Genomic DNA, 18,645 nt, shown 5'->3' with positions numbered 1-18,645 from the left:
CATTACAAATTAAACAAACAATTTACTACAGTTAAGCAAACTTAATTAGCCACCCGCTTGGCTTCTTACAACATGTACAACATACATGCACTACATTAGGTTGGACTAATTTGCTTGAGATCAGAAATTTTTATTGACCTCCTACTAAGAATTTGGTTCAAGTTTCTATCGCCTGACTTCTTATAACTTACAAAATATTGTATTATATTATTAGGGTGGACCAACTTGAATACTAAGAACGTAGTTGGAAATGCTTGTATCTAGCGCTTGATTTCTTATAAAATATACATTTTTTTTATTATTTGTTTCCAACTTGCTGGAAATCAAAAATGTTGATGAACCATTCCTGGAAATATTGAAAATTTTGTTAAAAACACTTGTATCTAGCGCTTGATTTCTTATAACATATAAAATAATTTTATTATTAGGGTGGACCAACTTGCTGAAAATTAAAAATTTTGATTAACCAATGCTAAGAATACTAAGAACTTTGTTGGAAATGCTTCTATCTAGCCCTTGATTTCTTATAAAATATATTTTTTTTATTATTAGGTAGGACCAACTTGCTGGAAGTTAAAAATTTTGAGTAGCGACTGGTGAGAATATTGAAAATTTAATTAAAAGTACCCGAATTTAGCGCTTGGTTTCTTGCAACAAATAGTATTAAGGTGAAGGGTGGTGACACAACAAATCAGTAGTAGGGTGGTCCAACTTTGCTGGAGATTAAACATTTTGATTAACTACTACCGCGAATATTAAACTTTTAGTTAAAATATCCGAATCTAGCGCTTGATTTCTTACATCATGTACAATATTGTATTATTAGGGTGGATCTAATTGCTTGAAATAAAAAAATTTGATTAACCGCTGATTAGAATACTCAAAACCTAGCTTTAAATTCTTGAACTTACTCCTAAACTCGCTCAAAGCACTCATAGAAACGATATTTGATAATAGCACATTTTCTTCTGCTGATTTTTGGGAGCAAACATCGCGAATTCTTGAAAAAATTGCTTCCATATGGTTTGCAGGTTGAGAGCCATCTTAATGATATTCTCCAAAAGATGTTGATGATAATTAGCGCCTCGAATGCTGGTTTTTGTGGTCAGAAATCACCTATAGCAGAGAGATTAAGAGTTCCTTCCCATTACATAAACACCTCTAGCTCCCATGTACTTATCTAGGATAAATGCCGCTATAATAATAATAATAATTGGCGTTCAGTCCCTTTTTTGAGTGTTTGGCCGAGCTACGCCTTCTATTTGCTTTATATATCTTGACGTTTATGCCGCCTTCAAACGGCAAACAATTTTTTATGAGAAGCTTTTTTATGGCAGAAATATGGTACATTCTGAGGCTTCCTTTTGCCTGCCGAAGAGCGTCCGCCCTTAAAAACTTTTTTTCTGTCATTTTGTGTTTCATGCCTGATCATGCTTCTTATTTTGACCCGGGCGCTATTTAATGCTAGCCACGCAACAATCCATCGGCTGCGACAGCCGCTTGCCCACAGATGAAACATAAAATTCGCACGAGGCCGAGGTGGCCGGCGGAATTGAACTTGAAATTTGCCTTCTAAATCTTAGATTCCTGTTTAGGTATACTTAAAATCACTTTGAAACTAATTTTCGTTGGGAATAGAAAACTTTCAATATTTTATATAGAATACGACATTTTGCATTTGATTGGAGCTCTGTGGCCTTATAAATTTAAGAGGCATCCAGGAAATCTGTCAACTTATCTAACAGCCTTTGGATATTTACCTTGTTATTATCAGGTTTCTAAGAGGTTCTTTATTTGAATAAGATTTTAATGGAAACATTTCATTTCTTAAAATATATTTACTTCTACACTAAGCGCTCCAGCAATGGCAGCCCACAAGAGATGTCCTCTCGTAATTGGCACGTGACCAAATCGGTCTTTAGTAGCTATTCAGAGTATTTGAATTCAACATCGACCAGGTGTTGATTGCAACTTATGCTTAGGAATGTCCACTAGTAAGTGAAAGTCGGTTACAGGTTTTCTCCGCTATCACAAAGTTTTGTTATTCTTATTTGAAGGCTAAGCATAAATATTTTTCTCAATAAACAAAGTTCTACCCTAATGTGTAAGCATAAAAATATGTGGTGCATATTGGTACAGAAATAATTGTTTGCTGATTTCGTTTTATGTGCATTTTTTACATAATTTCCGCGTAACTGGCGCCGCAAAGGTTGCAACCTCACCTACTTTCATACGAGATTGTACGGCCGTGGGCATTTGCTTACAGTCCCTTCACTCTGCTGTGCTATGTAAGAAGGTCACAGGTATTGCTCGTGCTGTGGATAGCAACTTTATAAAATTGTTATTTAGTTCCGAGTCTAAGGAGAGTTCATAGTATAAACACGGCAACCATTCAATCAACAGGTCTTTTATTTATAATTGGAAAAAAAAATTTATAATTAAACAAAAAAAGTTTAGCCGAAATTCTAATTGCACAGAGGTTACAGGATATAATTAAAAATAAAAATAAATGCAGTTTATATAAAAATTGTAAAGTATCGAGAAAAATGTCTTCTTAATTATCAGTCAGTCTGTTCATCTGAATGTAGTCAATAATTTATCGTAGGTGATTTTTCAATTCAATAAAAAAAATTTTATAAAAAAGTATGTTCTTTCGTAGTTTACTACCCCTTTTTGTGATAAAATATTTTTGCATTCCAATCAATTCTAATTTTGAGAAGAAGTCTCAACCACAAGAAATGAATGCATACTAAATTGAAATTTGTTTAGCTATAACATTTTTTTGTTTTTACTTTTGGTTACTTTGCAGATTCCTGCTGTTCTTTGTCCGCTAAAAAATTAGCGCTGCGTTAATTGGATTCACGTGAACGTCCTATAAATAAATGTGTTTTATTAGCTTTTTTCCCTTTAACTTAATTGCGAAGTTATTGAAAATATTATATATCTTATAGCGCGTTAATCCCGAAATTTTCGGGACCAACATCTCTAGCGTATTTCTTTGTGCATGTTCATAAATGGTTTCTCCTACTGAGATTATAGCATAAAAATGTTAATATTTGTCAAAAATTTTCGGAACTCATTTTACACCAACGCCCGCCTTTGCACTATTAAAGTTAAAGTTTATTTGGAGGGATTCAGGTGAAAGTACTTTAATTAGATACTTAGCTTTCATTATGAATTTGTACATTTTTCTACTACCTTAATTTATTTGTAAAACAGAAACTAATCCCGAAAATTTCCGGATTGATTTCCCTAACAATCACATTTTTGTAGATACATACCTATGAAATCAGACTTTTTTTCAATTTCAAACGGTTATTAACGAAAATTTGTTACAAATTTAATCTTCAAAATAATAGCCATCGTTAGCGACACATTTTTCCCATCTCTCAGGCAATTTGTGGATGCCGCGCCAAAAAAATTGGCCGTCTTTGTCCGCAAACCAATCATCGAGCCATTTTTTGGCTTCTTCGTGAGAATTGAAGCGCTGCTCAGAAAATGTGTGGCCCATCGATGCAAACAAATGATAATCGAAAGGCGCCAAGTCTGGGGAGTAAGCCGCATGCACCAGCGGTTCCCAATCGTACGTCTCCACCAATTCCCGGGTCGCTCTTGTTCGATGTGGCGGAGCATTGTCATCAAGAAAAATTAATTTGTGACGCCGATCGGCATATTCAGGGCGTTTTCGGTATGTAGCGCTGTTCAAATCGGCCAATTGTCGTTGGTAGCGTGCACCGTCAATTGTTTCACCAAGTTTTAATAGCTCGTACGAAATCACGCTGATCCCAGAAAATACACAGCATTGCCTTGCGGCCGAAGCGATTTGGTTTGACGTTGTTTTTGGCTTGTGGCCGGGCGGACCATAAGATCGTTTACGCTTGGGATTGGAGAAATACACCCATTTTTCATCACCCGTAACGATTCGATGCAAAAAAGACTTCCTTTTGAACCGGGAAAGCAGCATTACACAAGTGGTTTTTCGATTCTCTTGCTGCATTTCAGTCAGTTCATGCGGCATCTATCTTCCGACCTTTAAAATTATGCACTTGAAGCACTGTGCCTATCAAAAATCAACGATGTCCGCAAATTGTAGTTTGAAGGCACGTAATTTGACATTTTTAAGAGCAGCAAAAATGCATTGTTGTATGAAACGTAACAAGCAATGAACAGAATATCGTTGACAGATGACAGACGAAAAAAGCAAGACATTTGGGAAGGTTTAGAAATGGTACAGCTAAAGCCCCGCTGTGATTGCGGCATTGGTAGACTAGTAAATTTGTGTGAAATCCCGAAAAGTGTTGGCTGATTGACAGTTGTAATAAAGTGCAGATCAGTGAATCAAAATTAGAATGTCAAGAAATATTTTTTAGTAGATAGTAAATAAAAAAAAAATTGTTTGTGTGTGAAGTGTGAAAAATTATTTTTAGTAGTAAATAAAAGCAAGAATTGTTAAATTATTAAATATTAATAATATTTATTTTATTCTCTTTACAGCACGCCCAACATCTCAAGTGAAAAGTGGTTGTGAAATTGAGAAAGCGTAATATTGATGCGTAATAATAAAAATTCATAAATAATTTAATATAAATAAATAATTGTACATACATACAACCTACTTAAAATTAATAAGAGTTAAAGAAAATTGTTAAAAATAATTTCATAATAACTGTATTCATAAACTCCTAGCACAAATAATATCTCTGTTCACCCAAAACTTGCAAGTCGTCCCTTTCAAATTATTCATAAAATAAAAAAATATATTTAAAATATTTCTTGTGCAAAAAAAAAATTGCAAACCAACCAAAAAATGTGTGTTAAGTGTTAAATTTGAAAATAACAAACCCAATCATAAATTCAAGCAACGAGGCTCGTGCCCCAAGCAAAACCAACTTGGACGTAGTCACCACACAGGCACAACGCAGTGAGTCGAGTGAGTGCACAAGGAAATTTCAACATTTTCTTCAATCACTTTTCATCAGAACAAAATGTTGCTACTGGCGCTGATTTTGACGCTTTCGCTGGGACTAGCACAAGGAGCCATATTACCAGGTATGTTTGCAAAGTTATTAAAATTCCACACCCAAAAGTAAAACAAACAAATATTTATTTGCCAACCAACAATTGCTTACACTCGCATCCTCACACATGCACATAGGCGGCAGGTGAGCTACTAAGCAATTCAGATTAATCTTTATACTTAGCGCTTGCCTCATTGTCAAGCTATGCCAAGCAGCCGAAAGAGTATCAAAAGTAAATAGCTCTTTCGTTGAGTGAGCAATGAGCAAAATCAGTGCAGACTCAGCCAAAATCACACAATTATACACATACACATGCACATATTTACGTTATAAATGCATACATCTACCCAAATGTTCATGTGCATGTGTGTATGGTATTTGTGTGCCAATGTTTATGTACTTGCTTGCACCGCGCTAATGATCTGTTCGATTTGCTTTCCATTAGTGCTCGGGCCACCACCACCATTGTGTGGGAGTATATAACTCAATTTGCCACAAAAATTTAGATTATTTTCACTTTTGTTTATAATTCAAAATCGCATTTAAATATGTGCATGCTTGTATAATATTTTTTTTCTTTTGGAATACAAAGAAGACTTTGTGTAATGATGAAAATCTCTTTGTGGTATTTTTATTTTTAGTTAGACAATTTTTTTGACGTCATTTTTTTCGTAAATTCACCGAAATCCGTCTGCTGCTAATTGGTTTTACATTCGCTAAGTGAATTTTCTATTTTTTGATTTTGTTTTTTGTTATTTTCACTTTCTTTCATTTCGGCCGAATGCCTTGCACTTGCTTTCGCTGCGACAGCGTGGTCAATTGGTTTTTGTATAATATTAATTTTTAATTAATTAAAACAATTTAAATAAAATCTTATGCTATATTTTCAATGAAATTTTTTTTCATATTAATTTTTAATGAATGCAATAAATTTGGATAAAATAGTTCGCTAAATTTTTAATCCATTTTTTATTTTATTAATTTTTAATTAATTCAAGAAATTTGAATAAAATCGTATGCTATATTTTAAAATAATTTTTCTATAATATTAATAATTTGTTCAAGAAATTTGATAATTTTTATTTAATTGAAGAGATTTGGATAAAAGGTTACGCCATATTTTCGATCATTTTTTTTATGTTAATTTTAAATTAACTCGAGATATTCGGGTAAAATTGTTTGCCACATTTTCATTTGCTTTTTTTTTAATACATTAATTGTTAATTGATTAAAGAGATTTGGATGAAATCGTTTCCTGTACTTTCTATATATTTTTTTCATGTTAATTTTTAATTAGTTCAAGAAATTTGGATAAAAACGTACGATTATTTTTAAATTAATTTTTTATAATATTAATTTCCAATTAACTCTAGAAATTTGGATAAAATCTTGAGCTATATTTTCAATCAATTTTCCTTTTTTATATTAATTTATAATTAATTAAAGAAATTTGTATAGCATCTTCTGCTATAATTTCAATTGATTTTTTTATAATATTTATTTTGCATTAATTCTAGAAATTTGAATAAAATCTTAGCCTATATTTTCAAGTGATGGTTTTACAATACTAATTTTTAATTAGGTCAAGAATTTTGGATAAAAGTGTATGCCATATTCTCCATACATTTTTTTATTATATTAATTTGTAACTTGTTCAAACACTTGGCATAAAATCTCTTGTCATATTTTAAATAATTTTTTTTTATTATATTAATTTTCAATCAATTCTAGAAATTCGGAGAAAATCGTATTTTACATTTTCTGTTATTTCTTGATTCAATAAATATGAAAAAAAATGTATATTCAGTTATAATTAGTTAAATACATTTTTTTTAATAATATTTTTTTGTTGTCTCTTTATTGCAGACAATTTTTTTGTTACCTGTACGTTTTTTTTGTATTTGCATTTAAAATTTTGTATTTAAAATTTGGTCCAATAAAAATTGGTTTTTATTTTCCGCAATTCGTTGAAATTTTCTCAGACTGCTTTAAATTTTCTATTAAAATTATTATCGTATTAATAATCCATTAGTACACCTTTCTTTTGAGATATGCCTAACAATTTGCGATCGGCTTGAAGTCTGGTAAGAATTCGGACCACAGCAAGCCACGATAGCATCTCAAAATGTAGTTTGTTGAGGTTGTAGGAATCATAGCAACCCATGATTGTAAGAATCATAGCAAGCCATGTACATTTTGTTCAATCGTTATTCTTAGTTTTCATATGTATAGTTAGTTGAAATAAAGCAACCGTAGCATTTACACGTTCGTTTCCTTTTTCCGGATATATAAAGGTAACATAACCTTACAGAGGTGATATTAAAGCTTTCTCTGGCGCACTATACTGCCCCGAGAGAACTCTTCTCATAACGAAATCTGCCAACCCAGCACCTTCACTGCATATACAGCTCTAAAGCATCTCCAAATGTTTCACTATTGGCAGAATGCAAGCATTAATTAACTCTTCTTCCTTTTCTCATCATACGTATTGTGGCCCTCTTGATCAATACCATATTTTATGAGATTCCTGTAGCATTCAGTTAGTCTTACGCTGCCCTTTTTGGGTTTCGCTTGCATACGAGTATATGTTAGTTGGATAACATCTTCCCGACGAGGCAGTACTAGTGACCTATCCGAACGTCTATCATAATAGGATGCCTTGACGCGGTATGGATGCTGTTATTTGTACTTCCTGATATAGCGAACTCACTGATATTGGGAACTGCCCAATAAATGTAACATTTAGTTTAATCGAAAAAGCAATTCCTAGCAGTTCCTTACATCAGAACGAGACTTTGAGAAATTGAGTGCAGATGCTAGCTAACGAAGGCACTATGATTTCACTGTGTCAGCTGCTGGGTATATGTAAGTAATCAAATATACATAGATATATGTATTTCTTTATATTTTTTTCAGAGTAAAATGGTTTTTTTCAAAAATGTCTAAACATTAAAAGTTTAAAATGTATCTGTTTGGAGGTTTGCTCTGCTAGATGTATGACTATAACTTCTAGAAAATTTTTTGTTTATTCGGTCTCTAATGAATCCTATTAGTCTCTGAGAACCAAAGGAAATCCGTATGCCTTAGTCTTATGTCCTCAAATCATATTTTTCTTATCATATAAACAAAATTGGCATCTGTGATTTATTTTTACCAATTTAGATATATTCCAATAATTTTCATTTTACTGTATTCAAATTGTTGCTTCCTTTCTAATGTGTTCGTATATATATACACGTATGTATGTATGTAAATATATGTGTGTATGTGTCCCTCTCATCGACGCACCGATTCACATTTTTTCGATTATTTGCTTCACTTTCTATGGTTCCATTCATTCATTCATAAAAATAGTGTGAATATATGTAGACATATACATACACACATACACGCATATGTTGAAAGAACATGCCCTGCTGGAAAACTCACTTATTCCAAATTGTTGTTACTACATCCAGCAATTGCCTACATACATTTAACACGGAATAAAAAGAGCATTTTTTGTCTCTACAAGGTGGCGCAAAATTAATCACCCTATTGGAAGATTTATAATTTTCCCAAACTGCGTCGTATGCAGTCAAATTTGCCACTTGTGAACTATGTAGTAAACAATATGCAAGCAGCCAAGCAGGGGAGCGCGTAAAGGTCAAAATAAAGATTTCTATTACTTAAAATCATTTTAATATTTCATGTTAAAGCAATTGCAAAAAAATTTGAATTTCTCCAAAAAATGGAATTATAAGAAATTACAATCAATTGTAAAAAATTGCAATATTTTATCATAAAAAATTACAAAAAAAAAATTGTATAATTAAAAAGAGCAGAAGATATATATTTTTTTAATAATATAAAATAAAATTAATTTTTCTATTAAGTAAAAAAGTTATTCAAAAACAAACTTGGGTGATTAACACTTTGTCTGCTTACTCCAAAAAATTAAAAACAAAAAAAAATATTACGTATTTATGCATGTACTTATGTATACTTATACAACCCGCCCAACCTAATCTAGAATTTGAAACCACATTAAGGCTACTTTTGTACTGGATAATTATAATTTTGCATTAGAATTCCAATATCGAATTAGAAATTTACTTCGCTGGCAAAAAGTTTCCCTGCAGGGCATTTACGGCCATATACAAGTTGTTGTACGTGATGTTGTATGTGAATAAGACCACTGCGGTGGCTACTTTGTCGTGCCGCTAAGCATTTGATCTTTTGTGCTGTATTTCTTTATTTTCCAGACACGTAAAACTATGAATATTTCATTACTTTTTCGCTCAGCCAAATATGAATTAGTATATGAATGCCGTTATACAAATCACACTGAGTTGTTTTGAGAGAAAAACTGCTTTAGATGGATGTGTATGTGTGGGCGCGTGTGTCACCAAACCACAACACTTTCAGGCGATGGATGATGAATGTAGTCACATACATACATACATACCTATACATGTGAAATCGTGTATTCATACGTTTATATTAGCTTTTTTCTAAAAAACTAGCAGCTCTGGTACACATGCATACATACATACGTAATTTGGCATTAATTTCAATATCCGCTGATATATGAATTTATAATTTGTTGCTGTCAATATGCTTTGTTGTTTTCTTACTTTCTTAATACCTTTTGTTTTGTTATAATTTTTTAGCAAAGTTCAACAACACATTTTCGCCTTGGTCATGATTCATCTACTAACTTGAATGTGCACAGCTTTCAATCTTTGTTTTCTTCTTTCTATTTGAGCTCACGCATTTTCATAGTTTCTCACCGCTTATTTGCCAATTTTTTAATCCATTTTGTTTACAATTTTTCTTGTCATGCAGTCACCTGCTGTTGCTGGTGCAAAGTCCACGACCACCATACGTTGGCCGACACATGTTGCGTTCAGAGGCAAACAGCTGCTTCAAAATTTTACTCACACACATGCATATGTAGTAGCGCAAGCACATGCACGCACTCACAAATTAAAGTCAGTCGTTTTTTTTTTAATTTTTTTTTTTTGTTTTCTGAGAAAAAAATATCGTCTGCATGAATCATACGGAGTTTACTAAGAAATTAAAATGTGTTCTACTCCTGTCGAAATAATATTTATTTGCCAGAAATGCATATCTACTCATATGTACGTATGAATGTGCATATGCAAAGCATCCCTCAGCTAATATTCTAGTTCATTAATTGATATTTCATCAATGAAGTTACACTAGTTCGAGAGTGACTAGTATTGTACTAGGGGCAAAATTATCGATTAAAGTTATGTATAGAATAAGAAGGGGATGAATATAATTGCAAAATTAGTCAATCACCTGCAATACTAGTTCCAGAGGGGACAGTATTATACTAGTTGCAAAATGACCAATTAGAGCTTGTTCTTTTTTTTGTGGAGGAGAGGCAGCATCAAATGCCTATGACCGAGGCCGTGGTGTGAGACTTGAACCCAACTCCCTCTTGACCTACGGTATGTCCTCATGGCACTTGACTGTCAAGTAGTATGACAGGAGACCGTTGAAAAATTAATAATATACAAAAGTATGACTGTATTTTATCATAGAAAATTCATAAGTAATGATAAGTAATTGTTTCTCTTTCTTAAAATATATTTGTAAATTTAACCATGAAAATTAAAACCTATTGTGACTAGCACTAATAATTAAAAGATTTATTCTTGCTCTGTAAGGATTGAATCAACTGAATAATTAAATAAATAAATACTAGCAAAAATAATTTTTTTTTTTCAAAAAAAAGAAGGAAAAAAAAGTTTCAGCAATTATATTTTACAGTAGAAAATTAAAGAAAAATTGTTAAGTGGATAAAAAGAGTCGAAGATGTTTCCTTTAAGAAATAATACAAAACAAAATGATTTTTTTCCTAAAAATAATTTTTTCACAAGTATATTTCTTCATAAAAAGTAGAAAAAAAATGTATTGTTAGGAAAGGCTGAACAAACATGTTTCAAAATATAATATTAAAAAAAAATTAGATTTGAAAAACACAAAAGAAAAACACAATTTTTTAATATTTAAACGGTGCTAAAAATATTCTTTAATAAATTATAATTTATTTATAATATTTAAATAAAATTTAAAAAATATATTTTTTGTTTTCTAAACAAAAACAGTTTAAAAGCATATTTTATCGTAAAAAATTCAAAACAAATTGTTTTAATGGTTAAAAAGAACCGAAGACTTTTCATTTAAAAAGTAATAACAAAAACGTTTCTTCCTAAAAAATTCTAACAAATATATTTTATCATACATATTAAAAAAAAATTGTTTGATTATTAAAAAGAGCCTTTAAAAAATAATATAAAATATGATTTTTCCCCTACAAATAGATTAAAAAAATAAAAGGTGTATTTTAATGTAAAAAATCGAAAACAAGTTACTTGAATAACAAAAATTTCCTCTAAAAAATAAAAGAAACAAAAATTTTTTTTTTTTCAAAAAAAAATTTAACACTAAACCTACCATGGACGGGTCAAATGACCCATTTTATACTTTTTGTCAGAAGTTCTTAGAAATAACATTATTAAATCGTCATTTGCCTTCACGACTTTTATTAAAAAATACATCGAATGTATTTTTCAAGATTTACTCTTCTCTTGCTAATTGTTTTACAGAGAAATACCTATATGTGATTGTTGGGAGCAGCACCTAATTTACATGACATAATTTAAGTATAGGGTTAATTGTATAGTTTTTATTTAATAATTTAGTATTGTACTCCAATTAATAACATTGTAATATTTTTTACTCGTTACATCTGGTCACCCTAATTCTTGTACTTGTCCTTGAATTATATTAATACACATTATCCCATATTTGTCACTTCCTAACGTTCGTATCGACGTACATTCTTATGTACATACAGTATATATAAGCTGTGCTAAGCAAATATTTCGAGACTTGAATCTCGACATCAGCTGAGGCCGGTGAACTTAAACATTTGTAAAGGAATTAACAAACACACGAACGCGTAAATTTCTAAGTGCGAAAAATAAATTATAAAGTTTTGTGAAAATTAAAGTGTTTAATTAATTTCAAAACTATTAGCTGCCAAAAAAGCTTGGTGGCCTAACAGGGATCTTAATAATATGTATAATATTTTAAAGACGGGTCATTTGACCCACATTGGTAGGAATAGGAATACATAAAATACCGGTAGGTTTAATGTTAACAAATATATATGATATTATTGTAAAACAATCCACAAAAATATATTTTGAATGGTTAAAAAAAACAGAAAATATTTCCTTTAAAAAGTAAAGCAAAAAATTGAATTTATTTTTGAAAAAATTAAAATGCCTACAAATATCCATATTTGATTGTAAAAAATTTCAAAATATATTATATATATTTTTTTTAATTGCTAAATAGAACCGAAAATATTTAAATTGATTTTTTTCTTAGAAAAATTGTTTAATTATACTTTAACTTTAAATTTAAAAAAATATACAATATATATTTTTTAATTGTTAAATTAAAGCCGAAGATACTTCCTTTAAAAACGATCGACAAACGAGTATAACGTTTTTTTTTTAATTTTTTAAAAGTCAATTTTGTCTTAAAGAATTAAAAAAAATTCTTATTTTTTAAAATAAGCCAAAGATATTCCGTTTACAACATAGTAGCAAAAAAATTAAATATTTTTCTATGCAGAAAAAAAAATAAAAAGTATAAATAATAATATTGTAATAATAATAATAATAATACAAATTAATAATAATAATAATACAAATTAAAAATTGACTGCTGAAATTTCATTTAAAAATTACAAATCTCAAAACAAAAACTTGTTTTTTTTTAAGTTTTTCAGTTAACTTCTTATTTTACTCGAGCAAAGAAATAAATTTTCAGAGAAATTTACTACAATGTCGCCACTGCAGGATAGTACCTACAGCCACACAAAAAACGCATATGCGCTTATAATTGTATTTATTTACTTACTCCACTTACCTACAACTTTAATGATTCGTGTTAAAAAAAAATAATGGATGCCAGCAACTGCAGGGTGAAAGAAGACAATTGATTTTTTTCGTGCTTCCTCATCTTTTATTTACTCTTTCTGTTGAATGGATTTTTTCTCATACAATTCTTTCACACAGTAGTTTTTCATAGCAAAGGGTGATGAATCATGCTCTGTATGTAAATAAATATAAAAAAAGTACGATATGCACAGTTACCTACGCAGTGCTACTTGAGTGGCAAGCACTTGAGAAAATAAGCAGTAAATCTTTATGATTGGGGAGTGCATTATGTAGCACGGTCAAAAATAGAAAATGTTGCATGCAGCGAGTGCGAGCAAAGTACTGAAGCCTATTTATTGAGAAAGGAATTAAGTCATCTTCATCTTCAGTGATTATGCTCCAGATGAATATTTACAAATTATAGAGGATGGGTCAGACCCCTTCATGGGCTGCTTTAGTGGCAGGGTAGATATGGACTTGGCAAATGATGCAGTAATCTGGTGGCGTATACGGTTGTTGAAGAAATGAATAGGTTAGAATTGGCTTAAGTGATTTTAGATTCGTCTATTGCAGAAGTTGTAGCTAAGGCAATTGAACCTAAGGCATTAATTTCACTCCTTAGAGGGAGACAGGCAATAAATAATTTTCAGTTGATAAGTTTTAGGGTAGAGATTCAAAACAGGCATGGCGTGGGACTATTCACAGGCTTTCACTTGCCAGGTATGGACTGATTAGTCGCATGCACCCTTTTGTCAATATATTAGTAACTTAATAATTCATAAATGTATAATTTACACACTTCCATACTTAAGTATATTTTTTTTTAGTAAAAAAGATTTGTCAATGACGCGCGGCAGTCAATAAACTGTTAATTTGTTATTTTGTGCTAATAAGACAATATTGACAGCAATATTTATGTGCAAACACTCTACATGGTCACACACACACACGTGCAAATGGAATTATAGATATGATGAAAGGTTTTAGTCAAAGTTAGTGGCCAAAGAAGATACCAAAATATTTAGTGCCATAAAATTTAAGAGTCATAAATGGTTCAATAAAATATTTTTATAACAGCGCAAATGTGAAAAAAAATGATTAACCAAGAAACAAAATAACAAAGCTGAAAACCAAAACTGGCTGAAGCGTACAGCACCATGGAGAATGCCCGGGTGTCAATGCACTCTTGAAGCGCAAAAACGAAACCAAAAAAATGAAAGCAAAATGTAAGCAAAAACTTATGAAATACTAGTAACAAACAAAAGTAACAAGTAACAGCCAAAAGATTACACAGAAGTAGCAGACACAATGAAAATAATTAATAAATACATAAATAATCAAGAGTCGCTCATTTAGTCTATTTTGCAAAAATTATCGATGGACTAAATCCATAACAATAAATACACTTCACAAAGCAAATTATACAATGGGAATAAAAAGTTATGAAGGCATACATACAAGCTCGAGTAGAAGCCCATGCATATAAACATTAAGGTGGGTCAATTTTTGAATTGAAACTTCTTAGGCGTCGATGGACGAGCGAGAATGAAGAGCAAAATTTCAAGGCCATGCAACGTTTTGTGCATTTTCGTTCCGTGAAAGAGGAAAAAGATACAACGTAGAGGAAAAGGAGAGAGAGAGCTTTACCTTATATATATATATATATATAGGTATTTTAAATACACTTATTAATAGCGGTCGCCCCTCGGCAGGCAATGGCAAACCTCCGAGTGTATTTCTGCCATGGAAAACCTCCTCATAAAAATACCTGCCGTTCGGAGTCGGCTTGAAACTGTAGGTCCCTCCATTTGTGGAACAACATCAAGACGCACACCACAAATAGGAGGAGGAGCTCGGTCAAACACCTAACAGAAGTGTACGCGCCAATAATTAATTTTTTTTTTATTTTAATGCATTGGCCAAAAGAAGGAAAAACAACCCATTTCTTAAACGGATGTTGACTGGGGATGAGAAAGAGGTCACAAACGACAATATTGTGCCAAAACGATCGTCTTCAAAGCGAGATAAATCAGCTCAACCAGTGGCCAAACCAGGATTAGCCATCATGAAAGTTCTACGGTGTTTCGATGAGACTTAAAAAAAATCATTTATTATGACTTGCTTTCGTGTAGCCCAACACTAAATTCAGATCTCTACTCTCAATAACTCGGCCTTTGGAGCTAGCTATTGACCGGAAACGGCCTGAATTGAAGAGGCCAACGCAAGGCTACACAAATCTTTAGTGGCTCAGCAAAAACTCCGGATGCTTGTTTGGGAAATTATAATGCACCCACCGTATAGTCTGAACCTGGCATCAAGCCATTACCATTATCAAAATTCGAGATTGGAAAATCGATTGCTAGAGTTTTTCGCCAATAAGGACCAAGACATCTATGAGAGAGGTATTATGAAGCTACCTTTAAAATGGCAACAAATTATATAACAAAACGGGGTATATTTGACCCATATTTAAGATCAAAAATATATTAATAAAGTTTTAAATTTTTCGTAAAAATAATTGCCATGAAAAACTCCTCATAGAAAATATCTGGCACTCGGAGTCGGCTTGAAATTGTAGATCCCTCCATTTGTGGCACAACATAGAGACGCACGCTACAAGTAGGAGGAGGAGCTCAACGAAACACCCAAAAAGGGTGTGCGCCAAACTAATATTAATGAAAAGAACTCTAATGTTTTTAGAAATATTTTTCTTGGAAGTCAGTACAATTTAGCATTCGCTTGACCAAGTTTCAAAACACTTGTGCCACTCAGAAGTGGATGCCTCCAAAGGCTTCAACAGTTGTGTAATGCATTCTTCAGTCCTTGAGGAACGTTGATATCGCATTTTATTTTTGATGTTTGTGAACAAAAAGCAACCATTAGTTTCCAAATCCGAGCTGTAAGGCAAATCACCCATTGATTCGATCTTTTTAGTTCCCACAAACTCTCTTATGTGAACCGGCACGTAAGAGCTCTTATTGCTTTTGTGAAGGATGATTCGTTTTCGGAGCTTAGATTTCCTTAATCCTCAGAAAACTTTTGGGAAGAAATGATTGTGTATCTCTTAAAATTTACTGCTTTAAGTGTATCTAGTGGAACAGGCGACCATTTGCGTTTTGGTGTTTTTTCCTCGAACAACTTTTGTTGGATTGAGCTCATCTTGAAATACCCATACTGTCGATTGCTGTTTATTTTCAGCTCGTATGCATAGATCCAAGACTCGTCACCTGTGGTGCTGTCATAGGTGCTTTGAAATACCGCGGCTAAATTTCTTCAACATTTCTCCATACAAATCGACACGGCTCCTGTTTTCGGCAATTGTCAAATTATGCGGTATCTGACGAGAGCAAATTATTTCAGTAAAATAAATAACAGAAATTAATTTCTCATACCCAAAAACCACATACATGCACACATTTTATCCCAAATTTATTTTTTATGAAAAAAAATGTATTACGCATTAATAAGTAAAATTAAATAGCAAATAAATAGACTCTAAAGCAATTTTAGTGCTATACTTCCATGGGTTTTTCCTTTCCGAATTGTCAGTAGAATGCTTCGGACGCCGAAACAAAGTGGAGAATAAATTTAGCACGCCCTAATAAATATACTTACATACATACATATACACATATGTATATCGACGCAAACTAGCGCCCGTACAAGTTGAATAAACCGTCATCGTCTTCTAGACAGCAAAACAGCGACCGCAACAGTGGTGGCCGTAACCAGGCTACACCAAACATAAAAATATTGATAATGCGAGCATTTCAATGAGGTACTGGCATATTGCACACGGCAGTTAATCCATCCATCTTATGACGGTGACTTATTGTCTTGTCTTTACTTATGTTCAAGTATAAAAATGAATGGCTGGCTTATTAACGAAAGCATACTCGTATTAGCGGCACCAGTAGTGGAGTGTGCTGGCGCGTGGCATTTCGTTAATTAATTCAGATAATGATGGTGCAATCACTATTTCTTATTAACTCAAATTCTTTTTGTAATAGTATTTAGTAGTAGAATAAAAAAGTTAGTTCTATTCTACATAAATAAAATAGTTCTATCCTAGAAAAATAAATCAAGCTGTTTTCTTACTTATTTCATTGAATTACTTTATAAGTGGCAAAGTATTATGAAGCACGAAAGGTCAAAAGATAGATCAGGAACAGAAAATAATGATTATTTTAAAGTATATAAACCATGTTGCAAAAATAAAACCTTACTATATATAACTTTTGTTCTTTAAGAAAAAAATAAAACCAAAAAAAAAATATAATAAAAATTGCAATAAAGTAATTTTTGAAATAAAACTTGTAATCTAAAAGCCCATGAAAGAGATAAGAAAAGGGGAAAGATATAAGTTTATAAATCCTACGACCTGGCTTCGGCCTCATTAAGCTAGTACCAGAATACAATGAACAGCAAAAAGTGTACGTACAAGTGTATCTACAATTAAGTGTGTTTTGGTTCTATTATAGAGGTAGGGCACACAGAGGCGACTGGCAGGAACTGCCTAAAGCCTAAAGACCGACCATTGTGGTAATATTCCACTCCTGCACGAGGTGCCCCTGCTTTCGACCGAAAATGGCGGATCTAGAGAGGCAAACTCGAAAAAACCCGTAATCACAGGTGTTATTCGTACCGTGCCTAAGTGATGAATGGCACTACGTCAGTGTGTCTTTTAACGGTGACCTCCAGATACCGGGCGCCCTCTGGTTGTAATTAGCCTTACCGCAACACCGGGGCACTGTTGCGGCTTGACCTCCATTCCCCTTTACTCGTGGGACTCACTTATGTATGAAACAAACGATGAAAACAAAAACAAAGAAAAGGCAACAATGCCTTATACAAACCAGGTCAGCAGTGACCTTTCGGCAGCCACTGCCGAACAACAACAATTGCCGCAGGCAACAAAAGGCAGCGAATGCCCGACCTCTGCCATAGCGCAATTAGAGATGGAAGTAGACGAAATGGACCTAGGGCCCATCGGGAAAACTTCCGCTCTATCACCAGAGGAAGAGGAGAAACTCTTAACTTCTCCCTCAAAAACCACAGGTTCGGCTAAGAATGGAGCGGAAATGGGAGTGAATCTGCGGCTCAGCGGTGCCGCCAGAAAGCGACTCAGGTACCACCTGGGTAAAGGTCACTCCATTGAAGAAGCGCGACAACTAGCACAGCAGCCAATGAACCTAAAGCGTCAGCGCTCCAGCAGCACCACCCCTAAGCAAAGATCTCCCAAAAGAGCTAACTTAGTGGAAAGGACAACTGACCCATCAGAAGCCGAAAGGGCAAAGGCAACAGTGCCTAACCTGGAGGTGAAAGAAGGGACGGCTAAAATGTCCTACAAGGATGCTGCATGTAGCACCAAGCTGGGTATCATACCACCTGATTATCCGGCAACGATATGGCCTACGGATAAACTAAAGGCCATTCAACACGTTATCCTGGACAGCATAAGGAAAAAGCAGACTGGTGGTGCCAAGCCAATCTTTAACAGCTGCACCTTCCGCGCAGGATACATAGTTGTCTCATGTGGCAACGATGAAACAACCGACTGGTTAAAGGCAGCAATGCCTAAACTTGAACCATGGAAGGATGCGCAAATCAGGATCGTTCTAGAAAAGGACATACCAAGGCCTTTGATCTTCACATGCCTC

The sequence above is a fragment of the Anastrepha obliqua genome, chromosome 3 (assembly GCF_027943255.1).
Source record: "Anastrepha obliqua isolate idAnaObli1 chromosome 3, idAnaObli1_1.0, whole genome shotgun sequence".
Lineage (NCBI taxonomy): Eukaryota > Metazoa > Arthropoda > Insecta > Diptera > Tephritidae > Anastrepha > Anastrepha obliqua.
The sequence above is the reverse complement of the archived record's forward strand: the minus strand, read 5'-3'. Positions refer to the sequence as shown.